The sequence below is a fragment of the Oncorhynchus tshawytscha genome, linkage group LG21 (genome assembly GCF_018296145.1).
Source record: "Oncorhynchus tshawytscha isolate Ot180627B linkage group LG21, Otsh_v2.0, whole genome shotgun sequence".
Classification (NCBI taxonomy): Eukaryota; Metazoa; Chordata; class Actinopteri; order Salmoniformes; family Salmonidae; genus Oncorhynchus; species Oncorhynchus tshawytscha.
In genome coordinates, this window is record NC_056449.1 from 10,019,086 (window position 1) to 10,040,394 (window position 21,309).

A 21,309-nucleotide genomic window follows, 5' to 3' on the forward strand; every position below is an offset into this window, starting at 1 on the left:
GCTTACTGCTTGACATAGATGACACTGACAGGAATCATATTTAGTTTGGTTTTCAGTTGGATAAATCCTGTGTTTCATTGAAATCTCAGGTTCTCTGCCAAGGCTGGGATATTTGCCAAGTCATGGCTCCATGTTGTTTTTGATGTGTAAAGTAGTGGAACATCTAACGACTGACTGACTCAGCACAATCCTAGCTTAGCTGACCACTGACCCATACCACCGTGTTCACTACTGGCTGCTGCAGTGTATGTCTGTGTGTGTGTGTGTGTATGTGTGCGTGTGTGTCCACACTAAACACAAAAGTGGTGTTTCTTCATTATCAGTGGCCATGCTCCAATATCCCCCCTCATTCCATCCCCTCCCCAGATAGCAGTAGATGAGATAAGGGGAACAATGGACTAGAGGTGAAAACCTGGATCATGCCTGTGTCTGTCCCCTCCTCACTGTCAGAGGATGTTGTTAAACCAACTCAAACACAACCAACTCAAACATCCTGCAGCCCCCCGGTGTCATGCGCTCCTGCTACAGGGACCCCCCTCCACCTCTCTTTATGTCCCTTCACACTCAGGGACGAGTCTATAAGGCCAGGCTGCTATAGACCTGTCTCAGGCCTAGGGCCCAGGGATGTTTGCTTAGGTGAGGTGGGGAGTATGGAGGTTTCATGAACATTCTTGAGGAGAGAGAGAGAGAGAGAGAGCAATGTCAACAAACTGACAAAATCATTGCAAAATCCTTTATTTTATTCAGTATGTATCTTCAGTCGTTGTGACTGTAGATAATCTTTAGTGTGACTTCTGGTGTCCAGCCATACACACACGTTCACGTACATACACACAAAACCTTTCCACAGAGAGACACACACGTCTCCTGCAGCAGGAAGAGGATTAATATCAGTAGCACATGACAACAATAGTGTGTTATGCAAAGATTGGGTTGTAATACAGTCTTTGTTGGGACTTTAAAGCCACAGCCACATCACATCACTACTCATCCTGCTAGCCAATTTGCCTGTCGGCATGGCAACCGCCCCAGGCTGAAGCCAGAAGCAAGACCGGAATCTCAATGCCAGCCTGATCGGAGAGAGAGAGAGAACACACACAGACAGAATGTTCTAGTGGAGAGAAAAGTTCACAAGTGGCCAAAGTGACCCGGCACTGTCCAAGCCAAGATCTCAGAAATAGGGGTTGGAGTTGGTAAAGTCTGATATTTTCCTCAGGCTAAATGAGTCAGTCAGTCATTCATGACAAGAACAAAAACATAAATTCCATATGTTTCGAACATTCAGCAAATTCAAACATTTCCTCACAAGACACCATCTGGATGTGGCCAACCAGTTGCTGCCTGGTGTGACTGAGTATATGTATGCACTGTAGTGGTGGTGTGTGCTGGTTGGGAGGGAGTGTGTGTGGAGTTATCCTGCAGGTTGCGGAGTGTGTTGGGTCAGTGCGGAGCGGTCAGCAGCTGCTGCCTGGCCTGCGTTCCACGATTCCCAGGCTAGAGGAGGTACTGGAGGGAGGGATGGATGGAGGAGGGGACTGACAGGGCCCGTAATAAAATCAGGCGCCGTGGTTGGACTGTGTGCGGCCCATTGTTCCTTGGACGGAGCCCGAGGCTGCTGTTTACTTTCTCCCATATGCATTATTCAACAGCACAGGAGCTCCCAGAGAAAGGGGCCCCATTCAGGGATCCTCTTGCCCTTGTTTTGTTTTGCTAATTTTCAATTGAAATAAACCATCTCTCGCCAGGGCCAGGCTGAGCGGGGGAGAGGGACAGGGGATGGGGGGACGGCGAGTCCAGACCCTTTAACATTGAGGCGTCTGAGAAGATTAGACTGGTGAGGATAAAATGCTACTTACCATCTACTATGGCCGAGGCAGTATATGTTTTTTACAGTGGGGTTTAAGGCAGACAATGAGACAGGACGTTGTGTTCGGTTGAGAGCATATGCTGACCTCTTCTTTTCTGTTGTTGTTGTCCCACAAACATGACCCACTTATCATTGTCCAAATGTTTGTTTATCTGCTTGATCTATGTCAACATATTCAAATATGCTCATAGTTCTGCACTGTAGATCAACATGCACATTTTTGCATTGATCCGCTAGGCTACAGATGTTCTGTTTAAATTGTCCTACTGTGTGAGACACAGGGTTCCCATGTGCCCAGTGAAATTTTGAACAAATCACAAAGACAAAGCCTTGTCAATAATGAGTCCCAGAGGTCATTAAATGAAGCTAGCCAGTGCAGGCTGGACTAATCAATAAGTCCACTGAACTCATTTTTGTTGTCCTGCATTTACACAGGAGGGGGCTGAGCCAAGGGGAACTGAGGAGGGGACAGATGCGGTGACACTGGGGAGTGAGGAGCTGTGAGGAGAGCTAAAGATTCACCACACATCTGTCACTCCAACAGGGAAGGCAGAAGCTACCCAGGGTGGGTCTGCCCTCGCTGACAGCTTGCCTCCCTGACTGCCTGGCTCCATGACTCCATGCCTACCTGTCTCTGTCTGTCGCTTAGCCCATCTGCCACCTTGCCTGCCTCCTGTCTCCAATCCTGACCCTCTGTCAGTTAGTCTGTCTGTATGTCCCATTCCCTGTCAGACTCCTGATCAACCTGTTACCTAACCATGTTCTCCCTCCAACAAGTGCCTCTTAAAAATACATTCAGAATTGGCACTTTTCACAAGGATCCCACCACTCTCACTCTCCCAGTAACTAGAGTCTGCAGATCATACTGTAATTACAGCTTTTAGCAGCAACCTGTTGCAGCCTGCTCTGCCCTGCACTGTCAACATCCGTGTTAACTGCACTGAACTCTTCACCAGTATAGCTGTGTTCTAGCACTAACCGCTAATAAGGATCCCAGGCCATCCAAAACAAGGAAGGATTCTCCACTTATTTGACAGTGCCCCTGTTCCCTATTAGTGGTGTTAGTGAGAGGAGGCTGAATGTAGAGGCCCTCTTGGGTTGGCTGGATAGAGGCTGTTCCCTGCTGGGTGCAGGTGAGCTCTCAATGCTTCCCCTCGCATCTGTCCTCTTTTATCCCCGACTGGTGGCTTTATGGCGCGAGGTGAAGGGATCCATCCGTCTGTCTCTCGTAAAGCTAGCAGCTCGGCGCTGCTCTGTAGAGGCCCAGTAAAGCCCACACTGCTGCCAGGGCATTGTGTGGGGTCCGGGGCCCCCGAGTGACCCAGTCAACCAGAGAGAGAGAGAAAGAGAGAGAGACCCTGTCAGCATCCACCTCCCCATACACACACACACACACACGCATTCACACACACACTCATTCACACACACACGGCATGCATGAAGGCACACACGCTGACACACACACACACACACACGCACACACACACACACACACACACACACTATACCCATGATCCTTAGCCACCCAATGGATCTGATACCTCCCGGTGTCTGGTTTCAAAGTGCTAACGACTTGTTCTCTTCTTCCACTCTGCTATCTTAGGTTTCATGTTTCTGACGCTCCTCTCTCTCTCCGCACTTCTGAAAAACACTGTCAAAAAGTAGAACTTTACATATCAGATTAGAGTCAATGGAATTTAAGAGATATACTTTGTACATGTATCAAATCAACATCTGACACAAACAAATATGGATTTCCATGTAACGCCATGGTAAATAGTAATACTAACTCCATAAGCAGAGAGGGCTGTGTCTGTCGGCTAAAAGCTGCACCCTGAGGGGGCTGACTGAGAAACAGCCCTCTCTGCCCAATAGAACAGCTCAATGGCCATAGGAGGTCAATGATTGCACAGAAATAAGCAGCACATTAAAGTTCAATTGATAGGATTTTCCTAGATATGAAATGTTACTGATAAGCTCAAGCAAATGATGTGTCTGAAAGGAGGTCCACACGCAGCTTGCTGTTTGAGATTTACTAAGGCTTTGAGTGGGGGCATCTTCAAAACCAATTATCAGACAAGAAATAGATAATTTCTTCTCTGAGGATTGGGTTGGGGAGGTGGGGGGCAAAAGACTGTTGGTAAAAGGAAGGAGGGTTTTTCTCAGATTGGGGGGCACAATAAAGACATAATCATCTCCCCTCAACTTTTCCTATCCAACTTTCAGATTTTAATTTGCCGTCTGTGAAGTGGTACCTAATTTACTTTCGCCTCATCCCTTCAATGCGCCATTGTTGCTGCCGCTGAGACTCGGAGCTTCCTCTCGTAGCTCACCTCGGCGTGAAATTGGTTTAATGAAGCTGAAAGGTATGGGCTCTCACAACACTGTGGATTCCAGCCGTACTGCTTTATCCTCCCCTCTCTCCCGCTCTCCCCACTCACTCACATTACGGTGACAATTTATAACGCTGTGCACAAAAGATCTCTATCTCACTCATTACATCAGTGGATATTACTGTCCCCTTTGAGAGGAGCCAACTCTTAGGCAAACACGATGGGGGGGGGGCACCACAAATTAACAGCAGATACGAATATTCAAATGGGTCCGATATGTTGCAGCAGCCCTAACTTTAGAGAGAAAGTGAGAACGAAAAGGTGGATTAGAGAGAGAGAGACACACACAGAAGGAGGATAGCAGGTGTGGATAGGTGAAACTAATCTGTGTGCACCTTTCTGCCTTCCTGTTTTTCCCACCTCTTCCAATCTGACCCTGTGAAAGGTGTTCTCCTGTTACCACTACTCCTGGGTGTGGCTTGGAATGGAAGTCCTGTGGGATTACTGTGTGTGTTACATAAATATCATCCCCCGTAGTCATACCGCTTACTTCTTCGAGTCCCCTTTTGGGACAATCCAGTGGAAATGCATCGGTAACCGAATCCACTTCTGGTTGGAGGCCCAGGTGGAGTTTGGTATTTGGTGAAGAAAGTAAAAAAGAGGAAGAGAAAGTAGGCTAGTGGAGTGCAGGGACGCTGCAGCATATAACTCTGTGGGTTTGCTGTAATGGTGCTGTAATGGTGCTGTAATGGTGCTTAAATGGCTTCCCATGCCAGAGGTGTGACTGAGCCTGATCTGTTTGGTAAATGTGTGTATGTGTGCTGTTTGGTAAATGTGTGTGTGTGTGTGTGTGTGTGTGTGTGTGTGTGTGTGTGTGTGTGTGTGTGTGTGTGTGTGTGTGTGTGTGTGTGTGTGTGTGTGTGTGTATAGCCCTTCAACTGAGAGCCTAACGAAAGCAGGAAGGGGAGTAGAGTGACTTACAAAAGTCTCTTTACTCCGTAATGACATGCACATTATGTTGAACTACTTTCACAACCTCAATGGCCACTGTAACTAAAAAAGAATGACCACTTTCTCTGTCTGTGGCCAAGAGCACGCATTGTTGTTTGTCTTTGGAATACCAACGCGGGTGAGGCTGCTAGCTATATGAAGTGTGCCCGACAACTTTCCTTTCAGGGTGCGATTTTGAAACTCACAAAAGAAATGTCAAATTATCGTCAAACTTTTTTTTTTCAATTGTGAAGCCAAACAATCATCTTTTTCTCAGGGGAAAATGAGTTGTAAACACTTTCTTGTTACTGATTGCCCCATCTCTGAGGCCTGTTTAGTGAATAGCATAAGGACAGTTAAGCATTTTTAAAGCCGCTAACACACACACACACATTTAGGGAAGCGTTGAGGTGCTGCTGCTAAACTGCAGTGTTTAACCTCATGAGGTGATGAAACCTGATCTGCAGTGGAACCCGGGCAGGTAAGATTAGTTGTACTGAGCCATGGGAGTGCTATCTTTTACACCTAATTACTCAATTATCAGTAAACACTGTCGTAGAAGACACAATGCCAGAGGAGAAATCACACACATTGCAAACGGACTCAATTCAACACCACTAGTTCATGCCTATAGTTGCTTACACAGCGTGGCTCTGTCAGACTACAGAATATCATCAGAAAGGCTTTACAGGGAATTTTTTTTGGCTCTTGTTACAAGGAATGTTAATGATATGAATGAACTAAAAGAAGATAACAGAACATTTATTTTGGTCGTAGTATCGTGGTATGCACTAATGAATACAATTTTGATGTTCGGGAAGACTATTTTTTGGATAATATTAGCTATTGAAAACATTGGATATTGATAACATTGGCCGTTGATAACATTGGCTATTGTAATACAGTTCAAAGCTGAGCTTGAACATGTAGTTTGTCCCCTCCAAAGATGGGAATCAGCCTGCGAGATTGAATAACAAGCAAACATTTGATAATAACAAAAATATCAAAGATTGTAAAACAACTACACACATGAAAATGTAGATCCTCTCTCTCCTTCAAAATATCATAACATCCATCCTGCAGTACTTCTTCCTTCCACTGATGGGGGCTGGTGTACATGGCTGACAGATTTCCCTCAGGTCCCCTCTGTCTTTTCCTTGGCCTTGTTTGAACAGTGTTGGGAGCAAACTGTGATTTTACGAGTTTGTTTAAAGACAAGGGTTGACTAAGGTGAAGACACAGACAGTCAGGTAGACAAGTAGAGAGGGTAGATTGACGAAGCTGGGCGTTCAGTTACGCTGAGAAAAGCTGAAAGGATGAGCAAAACCCCCGAGTCCCCAGAAAAATGCACTAATATCAAATCAACAATCAACAGAGCACACAAGTGTGTCTCCGACTCGCACCTCTTTTGGTCCTCTCTAAACGTTTAACAAAGATTGTTAGTGTGGATAAGATCTGAGACTAACTCATCCGTATCGAACACTGTCATAGGGCTTGATTGGTGAGTAGACTTAAGTCAGTGCGTTTTCCTTCTGGATGGAGTCTTTCTATATAGAACAGGACAGAGACACAGTGGACCTACGTAAGCCAGTGTAACGAATGGGCTGTGAAACCACACACAGAGAGACACACACACATATTCAGAAGACCCCAGAGAGTGTGTCACCTGCATGACCCATCTGCTCAACGGTCACACACCTGGCTGCAGGGCTACCTGCTTCCCGCAGTGAACCTCTGTGGTCCAACACACTCACCGCATGGGTTAACACACACTCATTAAAACATAGCCAAACACACCACCGCCCTGGGGGCGTTCTAAATCTCCCCTGAGACAGCCTACTGTGAGGTAATGAGGAATTAGATGGGAGGAAGGAGGACTAAGACATATTTACTGGGGTTTACCTCACGTTACTGTCACACAGGAAGGCCCAGAGGCCGTGGAAAAACAACAACCGCCTCACAACCGCCTCACAACCACCTCACAACCGCCTTAGCTAGCTCATAACCATTACATAACAACCTCACAAACACAGCTGACAACATAACCTCAGATACTGCACTCACAAACACACTCAGAGAGAACCATTCATAGAAATACTATCATAAACATTGTTTGAGTAGTATCAAAACAAGCCGTGTCACTACACTCAGTCCGCTATACCAACACAAACAGACATAGACACACCATAGCTTAGAAGACTTACCACTTTACTTCTCCCAAAAGCATCCAGCTTAATCAAATCAAAGTGTATTGGTCGCATACACAGTTTAGTTGGTGTTATAGCGGGTGCAGCGAAATGCTGATGTTACTAGTCGATCATATTTTTACATTTAAAAAAATAAAATTCATTCGTCCGCTGTTGATACAGTCCCAAAATGTTTTGCATGTCAGCAGTCAGGTTTTCAAGATATTGGACATTCAAGAACCACATTGTCACCGGCCACATCAACATGATGATGCAGCATTTTGGGACCACATCAACAGTGGACTAATGAAAAAACGACCAAGAGTTGATATTTTTAGGTAGGTTCATTTCCTTAGGAATTGATCATGCAAACACGTGTATTTTCTATTGTGACACAGCATCAGTGCGATTTGAACCTATGATCTACCGTTCTCTATCCATGGAATTAGTCCACCGCGCCACCAGGATGGCGCTACCAATGTATCATTAGAAGGCCTCCCGGGTGGCGCTGTGGTCTAGGGCTAGCTGTGCCACCAGAGACTCTGGGTCGGGGCCCAGGCTCTGTCGCAGCGGGGCGGCGCACAATTGGCCTAGCGTCGTCCGTGTTAGGGAGGGTTTGGCCGGTAGAGATATCCTTGTCTCATCACGCACTAGCAACTCCTGTGGTGGGCCGGGCACAGTGTGCGCCAGCTAGGTGCACGGTGTTTCCTCCGACACATTGGTGTGGCTGGCTTCCGGGTTGGATGCTCGCTGTGTTAAGAAGCAGTGCGGCTTGGTTGGGTTGTGTTTCGGAGGACGCATGGCTTTCGACCTTTGTCTCTCCAGAGCCTGTACGGGAGTTGTAGCGATGAGACAAGATAGTAACTACTAACAATTGAGGCGAAAAGGGAGTAAAATAAAAAAATTTAAAAAAATGTATCATAAGGAATAAGATTTTGAAGTGTCTTTCCTATATCCAGGAGATATAAGAAAGCTCAGGAAACATACAGTACCAGTCAAAAGTTTGGACACGCTTTCAATAGTTTTTCTTTATTTTTTAACTTTTTTCTAAATTGTAGAATAATAGTGAAGACATCAAAACTATGAAATAACACATATGGAATCATGTAGTAACCAAAAAAGTGTTAAACAAATTCTTGGTCACCTCCCTGACCAAGGTCCTACTACCCGATTGCTCTGTTTGGCCAGGTGTCCAGCTTTAGAAAGAGTCTTGGTGGTTCCAAACTTCTTCCATTTCAGAATGATGGAGGCCACTGTGTTCTTGGGGACCTTCAATGCTGCAGACATTTTTTGGTACTCTTCCCCAGATCTGTGCCTCGACACAATCCTGTCTTGGAGCTCCACTTCCTTCCTGCACTGTCAACTGTGGGACTATATAGACAGGTGCGTGCCTTTCCAAATCATGTCCAGTCAATTGAATTTACCACAGGTGGACTCTGATCAAGTTGTAGAACATCAAGAATGATCCATGGAAGCAGGATGCACCTGAGCTCAATTTCGAGTGTCATAGCAAAGGGTCTGAATACCTATGTAAATAAGGTATTTCTGTTCCTTATTTTTTTATAAATTGGCCCAAAATTCCCAAAACCTGTTTCGCTTTATCATTATTGGGTAGGAGAGTCTACGACTAAGTCCGGGCCCCTGTGGGTGTGTTGGAGCATGGAAGAATGTGTGTATAGTGTGTTGGTGTTCAAATATAGGGCCAAGCTATGTGTGAGAGGCTGAGTGCATGCTTAGTGTTTATGTTTGGGTGTGTGGGGGACCGTGTGAATGCAGAAAAATGCAGCATGTCTGTATGTTTGGGCCTGAAAGATGTGGCATGTAACTGTGGGAGGTTGACTGTTAAGGAGTGACAGTGTGTTTACATGGGTGTGAATGGGAATTAGTGTCCATGTCTCTCTTGAACGAGAATAACCTGGTTAATTAAAGGGGAATGATGTTGAAAGAGTGTGTGTGTGTGTGTGTGTGTGAGTGTGTGTGTGAGTGTGTGTGTGAGTGAGTAAGTGTGCGTGTGTGTGTGCGTGTGTGTTTGCATGCATGTGTACATGGGTGTGATTGTGAAACTGTGTGCGTACGTGTGTCTGTACCCGACCGCTCGGAGGCGTCCCAAAGCACACTGTTGCCTTGTTTTATATCACATTCCAATGATAAAACTGGCGGGGACAAAAATGCAATTTCAGAATGTGGGTGGGACATGTCCCCCCCCGTCCCCAGCGAACGTTGCGCACCTGGTGTGCGTGTGTGTGGGCTGAATGTGGCCTAGTGGTTCAGAGTGTTGGGCAGTCGACTAGGTGAGAAATCTTTTGATGTGCCATTGAGCAAGGCACTTAACCCTAATTGCTGGCTAAGATCATCTGCTAAATGACAAAGAATGTCAATGTAAAAAATGTGTGTTCTTTCATGTGAACATGGGTGTGATTGTGAAACTGTGTGTGTCTGTACGATTAAGTACGGTATGATTGTTGAAAGGTGCGTGTGTGTGTGTGTGTGTATGATCTGTGTGTTTGAGTTTAGCCATGTCTGCAGGGCGAGGTGGAGGCCAATGTTTGGCAGGTCTGGCACATCTTTCAGGCCCCGACCTGCACACAGACAGACAGAACAGACAGACAGGACAGACAGGACAGACAGACAGGACAGACAGACAGGACAGACAGGACAGACAGACAGGACAGGAGGGAGGGAGGGAGGGAGGGAGGGAGGGAGGGAGGGAGGGAGGGAGGGAGGGAGGGAGGGAGGGAGGGAGGGAGGGAGGGAGGGAGGGAGGGAGGGAGGGAGGGAGGGAGGGAGGGAGGGAGGGGTGAAATTTTGCATTTGAAAAAGTGACTTTAAATGTATGAACTCTTGAACCTCAAAAAGAAACCCTTTTGAGGGTTCATGGAAGTTTCTCTCCCACTCTCTAATGAGTGTAAGGACGGTTCAAGAAATTGAGAGAGAAAACAGAGTGAAAGGTAGAGGAGAGCCCAGGTGAGGTGTTGTGGTAGGAGGTTTGCTTAGCTGTGAGGTATTCTGGGCCCCGCCCTGTAACTAAAACTCAGCAGACCTCTTCTTTTCACCCTTTTTCTTTCCATTTCTCTCTCTGTCATTCCCCCTTGTCCTCTCTCTGTCATTCCCCCTTGTCCTCTCTCTCTCATTCCCCCTTGTCCTCTCTCTGTCATCCCCCTTGTCCTCTCTCTGTCATCCCCCGTTGTCCTCTCTCTCTCATTCCCCCTTGTCCTCTCTCTCTCATTCCCCCTTGTCCTCTCTCTGTCATCCCCCTTGTCCTCTCTCTGTCATCCCCCTTGTCCTCTCTCTGTCATCCCCCTTGTCCTCTCTCTCTCATTCCCCCTTGTCCTCTCTGTGTCATTCCCCCTTGTCCTCTCTCTCTCATTCCCCTTGTCCTCTCTCTGTCATCCCCCTTGTCCTCTCTCTGTCATCCCCCTTGTCCTCTCTCTCTCATTCCCCCTTGTCCTCTCTCTGTCATCCCCCTTGTCCTCTCTCTGTCATTCCCCCTTGTCCTCTCTCTGTCATTCCCCCTTGTCCTCTCTCTGTCATCCCCCTTGTCCTCTCTCTCTCATTCCCCCTTGTCCTCTCTCTCTCATTCCCCCTTGTCCTCTCTCTGTCATTCCCCCTTGTCCTCTCTCTCTCATTCCCCCTTGTCCTCTCTCTCTCATTCCCCCTTGTCCTCTCTCTCTCATTCCCCTTGTCCTCTCTCTGTCATTCCCCTTTGTCCTCTCTCTGTCATTCCCCCTTGTCCTCTCTCTGTCATTCCCCCTTGTCCTCTCTCTGTCATTCCCCCTTGTCCTCTCTCTGTCATCCCCCCTTGTCCTCTCTCTGTCATTCCCCCTTGTCCTCTCTCTGTCATTCCCCCTTGTCCTCTCTCTGTCATCCCCCTTGTCCTCTCTCTGTCATTCCCCCTTGTCCTCTCTCTCTCATTCCCCCTTGTCCTCTCTCTCTCATTCCCCCTTGTCCTCTCTCTCTCATTCCCCCTTGTCCTCTCTCTCTCATTCCCCCTTGTCTCTCTCTCATTCCCCCTTGTCCTCTCTCTCTCATTCCCCTTGTCCTCTCTCTCTCATTCCACCTTGTCCTCTCTCTCTCATTCCACCTTGTCCTCTCTCTGTCATTCCCCCTTGTCCTCTCTCTGTCATTCCCCCTTGTCCTCTCTCTGTCATTCCCCCTTGTCCTCTCTCTGTCATTCCCCCTTGTCCTCTCTCTGTCATCCCCCTTGTCCTCTCTCTGTCATTCCCCCTTGTCCTCTCTCTGTCATTCCCCCTTGTCCTCTCTCTGTCATTCCCCCTTGTCCTCTCTCTGTCATTCCCCCTTGTCCTCTCTCTCTCATTCCCCCTTGTCCTCTCTCTCTCATTCCCCCTTGTCCCTCTCTCTCTCATTCCCCCTTGTCATTCCCCCTTGTCTCTCTCTCATTCCCCCTTGTCCTCTCTCTCATTCCCCCTTGTCCTCTCTCTCTCATTCCCCCTTGTCCTCTCTCTCTCATTCCCCCTTGTCCTCTCTCTCTCATTCCCCCTTGTCCTCTCTCTCTCATTCCCCCTTGTCCTCTCTCTCTCATTCCCCCTTGTCCTCTCTCTCATTCCCCCTTGTCCCCCTCTCATTCCCCTTGTCCTCTCTCTCTCATTCCCCCTTGTCCTCTCTCTGTCATTCCCCTTGTCCTCTCTCTGTCATTCCACCTTGTCCTCTCTCTGTCATTCCCCCTTGTCCTCTCTCTGTCATTCCCCCTTGTCCTCTCTCTGTCATTCCCCCTTGTCCTCTCTCTGTCATTCCCCCTTGTCCTCTCTCTGTCATTCCCCCTTGTCCTCTCTCTGTCATTCCCCCTTGTCCTCTCTCTGTCATTCTCATTCCCCCTTGTCCTCTCATTCCCCCTTGTCCTCTCTCTTCATTCCCCTTGTCCTCTCTCTGTCATTCCCCCTTGTCCTCTCTCTGTCATTCCCCCTTGTCCATTCCCCTTGTCTCTCTCATTCCCCCCCCCTTGTCCTCTCTCTCTCATTCCCCCTTGTCCTCTCTCTCTCATTCCCCCTTGTCTCATTCCCCCTTGTCTCTCTCTCATTCCCCCTTGTCCTCTCTCTCATTCCCCCTTGTCCTCTCTCTCTTTGTCATTCCCCTTGTCCTCTCTCTCTCATTCCCCCTTGTCCTCTCTCTCTCATTCCACCTTGTCCTTGTCTCTCTCTGTCATTCCCCCTTGTCCTCTCTCTCTCATTCCCCCTTGTCCTCTCTCTCTCATTCCCCCTTGTCCTCTCTCTCTCATTCCCCCTTGTCCTCTCTCTCTCATTCCCCCTTGTCCTCTCTCTGTCATTCCCCTTGTCCTCTCTCTGTCATTCCCCCTTGTCCTCTCTCTGTCATTCCCCCTTGTCCTCTCTCTGTCATTCCCCCTTGTCCTCTCTCTGTCATTCCCCCTTGTCCTCTCTCTGTCATTCCCCCTTGTCCTCTCTCTGTCATTCCCCCTTGTCCTCTCTCTGTCATTCCCCCTTGTCCTCTCTCTGTCATTCCCCCTTGTCCTCTCTCTGTCATTCCCCCTTGTCCCCTCTCTCTCATTCCCCCTTGTCCTCTCTCTCTCATTCCCCCTTGTCCTCTCTCTCTCATTCCCCCTTGTCCTCTCTCTCATTCCCCCTTGTCCCCTCTCTGTCATTCCCCCTTGTCCTCTCTCTGTCATTCCCCCTTGTCCCCTCTCTCTCATTCCCCTTGTCCCTCTCTCTCATTCCCCCTTGTCCCTCTCTGTCATTCCCCCTTGTCCCCTCTCTGTCATTCCCCCTTGTCCCCTCTCTGTCATTCCCCCTTGTCCTCTCTCTCTCATTCCCCCTTGTCCTCTCTCTGTCATTCCCCCTTGTCCTCTCTCTGTCATTCCCCCTTGTCCTCTCTCTGTCATTCCCCCTTGTCCTCTCTCTCTCATTCCCCCTTGTCCTCTCTCTGTCATTCCCCCTTGTCCTCTCTCTCATTCCCCTTGTCCTCTCTCTCTCATTCCCCCTTGTCCTCTCTCTCTCATTCCCCCTTGTCATTCCCCCTTGTCCTCTCTCTGTCATTCCCCCTTGTCCTCTCTCTGTCATTCCCCCTTGTCCTCTCTCTGTCATTCCCCCTTGTCCTCTCTCTGTCATTCCCCCTTGTCCCTCTCTCTGTCATTCCCCCTTGTCCTCTCTCTGTCATTCCCCCTTGTCCTCTCTCTGTCATTCCCCCTTGTCCTCTCTCTGTCATTCCCCCTTGTCCTCTCTCTGTCATTCCCCCTTGTCCTCTCTCTGTCATTCCCCCTTGTCCTCTCTCTCTCATTCCCCCTTGTCCTCTCTCTCTCATTCCCCCTTGTCCTCTCTCTCTCATTCCCCCTTGTCCCTCTCTCTCATTCCCCCTTGTCCTCTCTCTCTCATTCCCCCTTGTCCTCTCTCTCTCATTCCCCCTTGTCCTCTCTCTCTCATTCCCCCTTGTCCTCTCTCTCTCATTCCCCCTTGTCCTCTCTCTGTCATTCCCCCTTGTCCTCTCTCTGTCATTCCCCCTTGTCCTCTCTCTGTCATTCCCCCTTGTCCTCTCTCTGTCATTCCCCCTTGTCCTCTCTCTGTCATTCCCCCTTGTCCTCTCTCTGTCATTCCCCCTTGTCCTCTCTCTCTCATTCCCCCTTGTCCTCTCTCTCATTCCCCCTTGTCCCCTCTCATTCCCCCTTGTCCTCTCTCTCTCATTCCCCCTTGTCTCTCTCTCTCATTCCCCCTTGTCCTCTCTCTGTCATTCCCCCTTGTCCTCTCTCTGTCATTCCCCCTTGTCCTCTCTCTGTCATTCCCCCTTGTCCTCTCTCTGTCATTCCCCCTTGTCCTCTCTCTGTCATTCCCCTTGTCCTCTCTCTCATTCCCCTTGTCCTCTCTCCATTCCCCCTTGTCCTCTCTCTGTCATTCCCCTTGTCCTCTCTCTGTCATTCCCCCTTGTCCTCTCTCTGTCATTCCCCCTTGTCCTCTCTCTGTCATTCCCCCTTGTCCTCTCTCTCTCATTCCCCCTTGTCCTCTCTCTGTCATTCCCCCTTGTCCTCTCTCTCTCATTCCCCCTTGTCCTCTCTCTCTCATTCCCCCTTGTCCTCTCTCTCTCATTCCCCCTTGTCCCTCTCTCTCATTCCCCCTTCTCTCTCTCATTCCCCCTTGTCCTCTCTCTCATTCCCCCTTGTTCTCTCTCCCCCTCCCATTCTTGTCTCTCTCTCTCATTCCCCTTGTCCTCTCTCTCTCATTCCCCCTTGTCCTCTCTCTCTCTCTCTGTCATTCCCCCCCTGTCATTCCCCTTGTCCTCTCTCTGTCATTCCCCCTTGTCCTCCTCTGTCATTCCCCCTTGTCCCTCTCTCTGTCATTCCCCCTTGTCCTCTCTCTGTCATTCCCCCTTGTCCTCTCTCTCTCATCCCCCTTGTCCTCTCTCTGTCATTCCCCCTTGTCCTCTCTCTGTCATTCCCCCTTGTCCTCTCTCTGTCATTCCCCCTTGTCCTCTCTCTGTCATTCCCCCTTGTCTCTCCCCATTCCCCCTTGTCCTCTCTCTGTCATTCCCCCTTGTCCTCTCTCTCATTCCCCCTTGTCCTCTCTCTCATTCCCCCTTGTCTCTCTCTCTCATTCCCCCTTGTCCTCTCTCTGTCATTCCCCTTGTCCTCTCTCTCATTCCCCCTTGTCCTCTCTCTGTCATTCCCCCTTGTCCTCTCTCTGTCATTCCCCCTTGTCCCTCTCTCTCATTCCCCCTTGTCCCTCTCTGTCATTCCCCCTTGTCCCTCTCTCTCATTCCCCCTCTCTGTCATTCCCCCTTGTCCTCTCTCTGTCATTCCCCCTTGTCCCCTCTCTGTCATTCCCCCTTGTCCTCTCTCTGTCATTCCCCCTTGTCCCTCTCTCTCATTCCCCCTTGTCCCCTCTCTGTCATTCCCCTTGTCCTCTCTCTGTCATTCCCCCTTGTCCTCTCTCTGTCATTCCCCCTTGTCCTCTCTCTCTCATTCCCCCTTGTCCTCTCTCTGTCATTCCCCTTGTCCCTCTCTCTGTCATTCCCCCTTGTCCTCTCTCTCTCATTCCCCCTTGTCCTCTCTCTCTCATTCCCCCTTGTCCTCTCTCTGTCATTCCCCCTTGTCCTCTCTCTCTCATTCCCCCTTGTCCTCTCTCTGTCATTCCCCCTTGTCCTCTCTCTGTCATTCCCCCCTCCTCTCTCTCCTCATTCCCCCTTGTCCTCTCTCTGTCATTCCCCCTTGTCCTCTCTCTGTCATTCCCCCTTGTCCTCTCTCTGTCATTCCCCCTTGTCCTCTCTCTGTCATTCCCCCTTGTCCTCTCTCTGTCATTCCCCCTTGTCCTCTCTCTGTCATTCCCCCTTGTCCTCTCTCTGTCATTCCCCTTGTCTCTCTGTCATTCCCCCTTGTCCTCTCTCTGTCATTCCCCCTTGTCCTCTCTCTCTCATTCCCCCTTGTCCTCTCTCTCTCTCATTCCCCCTTGTCCTCTCTCTCTCATTCCCCCTTGTCCTCTCTCTGTCATTCCCCCTTGTCCTCTCTCTCTCATTCCCCCTTGTCCCTCTCTCTCATTCCCCCTTGTCCTCTCTCTCTCATTCCCCTTGTCCTCTCTCTCTCATTCCCCCTTGTCCTCTCTCTGTCATTCCCCCTTGTCCCCTCTCTGTCATTCCCCTTGTCCTCTCTCTCTCATTCCCCCTTGTCCTCTCTCTGTCATTCCCCCTTGTCCTCTCTCTGTCATTCCCCCTTGTCCTCTCTCTGTCATTCCCCCTTGTCCTCTCTCTGTCATTCCCCCTTGTCCTCTCTCTGTCATTCCCCCTTGTCCCTCTCTCTGTCATTCCCCCTTGTCCTCTCTCTGTCATTCCCCCTTGTCCTCTCTCTGTCATTCCCCCTTGTCCTCTCTCTGTCATTCCCCCTTGTCCTCTCTCTCTCATTCCCCCTTGTCCTCTCTCTCTCATTCCCCCTTGTCTCTCTCTGTCATTCCCCTTGTCCTCTCTCTGTCATTCCCCTTGTCCTCTCTCTGTCATTCCCCCTTGTCCTCTCTCTCTCATCCCCCCCTTGTCTCTCTCTCTCTCATTCCCCCTTGTCCCTCTCTGTCATTCCCCCTTGTCCTCTCTCTGTCATTCCCCCTTGTCCTCTCTCTCTCATTCCCCCTTGTCCTCTCTCTGTCATTCCCCCTTGTCCTCTCTCTGTCATTCCCCCTTGTCCCCTCTCTGTCATTCCCCTTGTCCTCTCTCTCTCATTCCCCCTTGTCTCTCTCTGTCATTCCCCCTTGTCCCTCTCTCTGTCATTCCCCCTTGTCCTCTCTCTGTCATTCCCCCTTGTCCTCTCTCTGTCATTCCCCCTTGTCCTCTCTCTGTCATTCCCCCTTGTCCTCTCTCTGTCATTCCCCCTTGTCCCTCTCTGTCATTCCCCCTTGTCCTCTCTCTCATTCCCCCTTGTCCTCTCTCTCTCATTCCCCCTTGTCCTCTCTCTCTCATTCCCCCTTGTCCCTCTCTCTCATTCCCCCTTGTCCCTCTCTGTCATTCCCCCTTGTCCCCTCTCTGTCATTCCCCCTTGTCCTCTCTCTCTCATTCCCCTTGTCCTCTCTCTGTCATTCCCCTTGTCCCCTCTCTGTCATTCCCCCTTGTCCCCTCTCTGTCATTCCCCCTTGTCCTCTCTCTCTGAGTCAGACACCTGAGGATCAGGACAGAGACAATTCCCCCTTGTCCTCTCTCTGTCATTCCCCCTTGTCCCTCTCTCTCCCCCTTGTCCTCTCTCTCTCATTCCCCTCTCTGTCATCCCCCTGTCCTCTCTCTGTCATTCCCCCCTTTGTCCCTCTCTGTCATTCCCCCTTGTCCCTCTCTGTCATTCCCCCTTGTCCTCTCTCTCTCATTCCCCCTTGTCCCTCTCTGTCATTCCCCTTGTCCTCTCTCTGTCATTCCCCCTTGTCCCTCTCTGTCATTCCCCCTTGTCCTCTCTCTCTCATTCCCCCTTGTCCCTCTCTCTGTCATTCCCCTTGTCCCCTCTCTGTCATTCCCCCTTGTCCCCTCTCTGTCATTCCCCCTTGTCCTCTCTCTCTCATTCCCCCTTGTCCTCTCTCTGTCATTCCCCATTGTCCCCTCTCTGTCATCCCCCTTGTCCCCTCTCTGTCATTCCCCCTTGTCCTCTCTCTCTCATTCCCCCTTGTTCTCTCTCTGTCATTCTCCCTTGTCCCCTCTCTGTCATTCCCCCTTGTCCTCTCTCTGTCATTCCCCCTTGTCCTCTCTCTCTCATTCCCCCTTGTCCTCTCTCTCTCTCTCTCATTCCCCTTGTCCTCTCTCTCTCTCTCATTCCCCCTGTCCCTCTCTGTCATCCCCCCTTGTCCTCTCTCTCATTCCCCCTTGTCCTCTCTTTCTCATTCCCCCTTGTCCTCTCTCTCTCATTCCCCCTTGTCCTCTCTCTCTCATTCCCCCTTGTCCTCTCTCTCTCATTCCCCCTTGTCCCTCTCTCTCTGTCATCCCCCTTGTCCTCTCTCTGTCATTCCCCCTCTGTCCTTGTCTCTCTGTCATCCCCCTTGTCCTCTCTCTCTCATTCCCCCTTGTCCTCTCTCTGTCATTCCCCCTTGTCCTCTCTCTGTCATGTCCTCCCCTGTCCCCCTGTCCCTCTCTGTCATCCCCCTGTCCTCTCTCTGTCATTCCCTCCTTTGTCCTCTATCTGTCATTCCCCCTTGTCCTCTCTCTGTCATCCCCCTTGTCCTCTCTCTCTCATTCCCCCTTGTCCTCTCTCTGTCATCCCCCTTGTCCTCTCTCTGTCATCCCCCCTTGTCCTCTGTCATTCTCTCTCTCTATTTTGTTCAACTTCCACTTTTCTATATATCTCTCTCTCCCTACCTCACTCTGCCAGTCATCCCCCTCTCTTTTCTCTCTCTCTCTCTCTTTCACTCTCACCCTAACCAGTTCTATTTGCCCAGGTGAGAGGAGACCGGCCCAATATGTATGTGTAAATGTTTGTGGGAGACTTGAAAGTCAGGTTTGCCCGGTGTAGGAGAGTTCACCTGTGGCTTGTGAATGGATGGTGGGGGACAGCCAGACACTTGAGGATCAGGACTGGGAGGGAGGGAAGACCCAGAGACCCAGTCAGTCAGACACCTGAGGATCAGGACTGGGAGGGAGGGAAGACCCAGACACCTGAGGATCAGGCCTGGGAGAAAAGGAAGACCCAGACACCTGAGGATCAGGCCTGGGAGAAAAGGAAGACCCAGAGACCTGAGGATTGGGAGTGGGAGGGAAGACCGAGAGCACAGCACAGTGTATAGGGTGCTGTCAGATCTACCTGCTGAGAGAGAGAGAGAGAGAGAGAGAGAGAGAGAGAGAGAGAGAGAGAGAGAGAGAGAGAGAGAGAGAGAGAGAGAGAGAGAGAGAGAGAGAGATGTAATGAAGGAAAGTATGAAAATAGTATATAAGATAAGGTGCAGGGAGTCAACAGGGACAAAAGTTCAGTGTGGGAGGAGGGCGGGCAGGCAGGCAGAGTGAGGCTGGACACGTAGGGAATCCAAGCCACCATGTGCCAGAACCTCACGTCTCAATTTCTTTCTTAGATTTTTGCATTCTTCATCAAACCATTTGTCATTGTTGTCATTTATTCATTCTGTTGTTCTCTATCCGTCTCTCTCTGTCTTTCACTATCCGTTTCTCACTAGCAATCTCTCTCTGTTGTTCTCTAGCCGTCTCCTCTATCCGTCTCTCTCTAGCCGTCTCCTCTATCCGTCTCTCTCTAGCCGTCTCCTCTATCCGTCTCTCTCTATCCGTCTCTCTCTGTTGTTCTCTATCCGTCTCTCTCTATCCGTCTCTCTCTAGCCGTCTCCTCTATCCGTCTCTCTCTAGCCGTCTCTCTCTATCCGTCTCTCTCTAGCCGTCTCTCTCTGTTGTTCTCTATCCGTCTCTCTCTATCCGTCTCTCTCTATCCGTCTCTCTCTATCCGTCTCTGTCTAGCCGTCTCTCTCTATCCGTCTCTCTCTAGCCGTCTCTCTCTGTTGTTCTCTTGCCGTCTCCTCTAGCCGTCTCTCTCTGTTGTTCTCTATCCGTCTCTCTCTATCCGTCTCTCTCTATCCGTCTCTGTCTATCCGTCTCTCTCTATCCGTCTCGCTCTAGCCATCTCTCTCTGTTGTTCTCTTGCCGTCTCCTCTAGCCGTCTCTCTCTGTTGTTCTCTATCCGTCTCTCTCTATCCGTCTCTCTCTATCCGTCTCTCTCTAGCCGTCTCTCTCTGTTGTTCTCTTGCCGTCTCCTCTAGCCGTCTCTCTCTGTTGTTCTCTATCCGTCTTTCTCTTGCCGTCTCCTCTAGCCGTCTCTGTTGTTCTCTATCCGTCTCTCTCTATTGTCTCTCTATCCGTCTCTCTCTATCCGTCTCTCTCTATCCGTCTCCTCTAGCCGTCTCTCTCTATCCGTCTCTCTCTATCCGTCTCCTCTAGCCGTCTCTCTCTATCCGTCTCTCTCTATCCGTCTCCTCTAGCCGTCTCTCTCTGTTGTTCTCTATCCGTCTTTCTCTTGCCGTCTCCTCTAGCCGTCTCTCTCTGTTGTTCTCTATCCGTCTCTCTCTAGCCGTCTCCTCTAGCCGTCTCTGTTGTTCTCTATCCGTCTCTCTCTGTTGTTCTCTAGCCGTCTCTCTCTGTTGTTCTCTATCCGTCTCTCTCTGTTGTTCTCTATCCGTCTCTCTCTATCCGTATCTCTCTAGCCGTCTCTCTCTGTTGTTCTCTATCCGTCTCTCTCTATCCGTATCTCTCTATCCGTCTCTCTCTGTTGTTCTCTAGCAGTCTCTCCCTAGCCGTCTCTCTCTATCCGTCTCTCTCTGTTGTTCTCTTTCCGTCTCTCTCTAGCCGTCTCTCTCTAGCCGTCTCTCTCTATCCGTCTCTCTCTGTTGTTCTCTATCCGTCTCTCTCTAGCCGTCTCTCTCTATCCGTCTCTCTCTATCCGTCTCTCTCTATCCGTCTCTCTCTATCCGTCTCTCTCTAGCCGTCTCTCTCTATGTTCGTCTCTCTCTATCCGTCTCTCTCTAGCCGTCTCTCTCTAGCCGTCTCTCTCTAGCCGTCTCTCTCTATCCGTCTCTTTCTATCCGTCTCTCTCTGTTGTTCTCTAGCAGTCTCTCTCTATCCGTCTCTTTCTATCCGTCTCTCTCTGTCCGTCTTTCTCTAGCCGTCTCTCTCTATCCGTCTCTCTCTATCCGTCTCTCTCTAGCCGTCTCCTCTATCTCGTCTCTCTCTATTAGTCTCTCTCTATCCGTCTCTCTCTAGCCGTCTCTCTCTATCCGTCTCTCTCTATCCGTCTCTCTCTAGCCGTCTCTCTCTAGTCTCTCTCTATCCGTCTCTCTCTATCCGTCTCTCTCTATCCGTCTCTCTCTATCCGTCTCTCTCTAGCCGTCTCTCTCTAGCCGTCTCTCTCTAGCCGTCTCTCTCTAGCCGTCTCTCTCTAGCCGTCTCTCTCTAGCCGTCTCTCTCTATCCGTCTCTCTCTATCCGTCTCTCTCTAGCCGTCTCTCTCTAGCCGTCTCTCTCTAGCCGTCTCTCTCTAGCCGTCTCTCTCTAGCCGTCTCTCTCTATCCGTCTCTCTCGTCGTCTCTCTCTAGCCGTCTCTCTCTAGCCGTCTCTCTCTAGCCGTCTCTCTCTATCCGTCTCTCTCTATCCGTCTCTCTCTATCCGTCTCTCTCTATCCGTCTCTCTCTCGTCTCTCTCTATCCGTCTCTCTCTAGCCGTCTCTCTCTATCCGTCTCTCTCTATCCGTCTCTCTCTATCCGTCTCTCTCTAGCCGTCTCTCTCCGTCTCTCTCTATCCGTCTCTCTCGTCTCTCTCTCTATCCGTCTCTCTCTAGCCGTCTCTCTCTAGCCGTCTCTCTCTGTTGTTCTCTATCCGTCTCTCTCTAGCCGTCTCTCTCTGTTGTTCTCTAGCCGTCTCCTCTAGCCGTCTCTCTCTGTTGTTCTCTAGCCGTCTCTCTATAGCCGTCTCTCTCTATCCGTCTCTCTCTAGCCGTCTCCTCTATCCGTCTCTCTCTAGCCGTCTCTCTCTGT

At 50.0% G+C, this 21,309-nt stretch overlaps 1 long non-coding RNA gene across 1 annotated transcript in view; it reads right to left on the reverse strand.

Moving 5' to 3' along the window:
• Nucleotides 1-719: 719 nt before the first annotated feature.
• LOC121840365 overlaps nucleotides 720-21,309 on the reverse strand; it is a 72,068-nt gene continuing 51,478 nt past the window's right edge. Inside the window, exon 3 of the long non-coding RNA XR_006079552.1 lies at nucleotides 720-3,518. This is a non-coding gene — a long non-coding RNA (uncharacterized LOC121840365). The remainder of the gene's footprint in view (nucleotides 3,519-21,309) is intronic.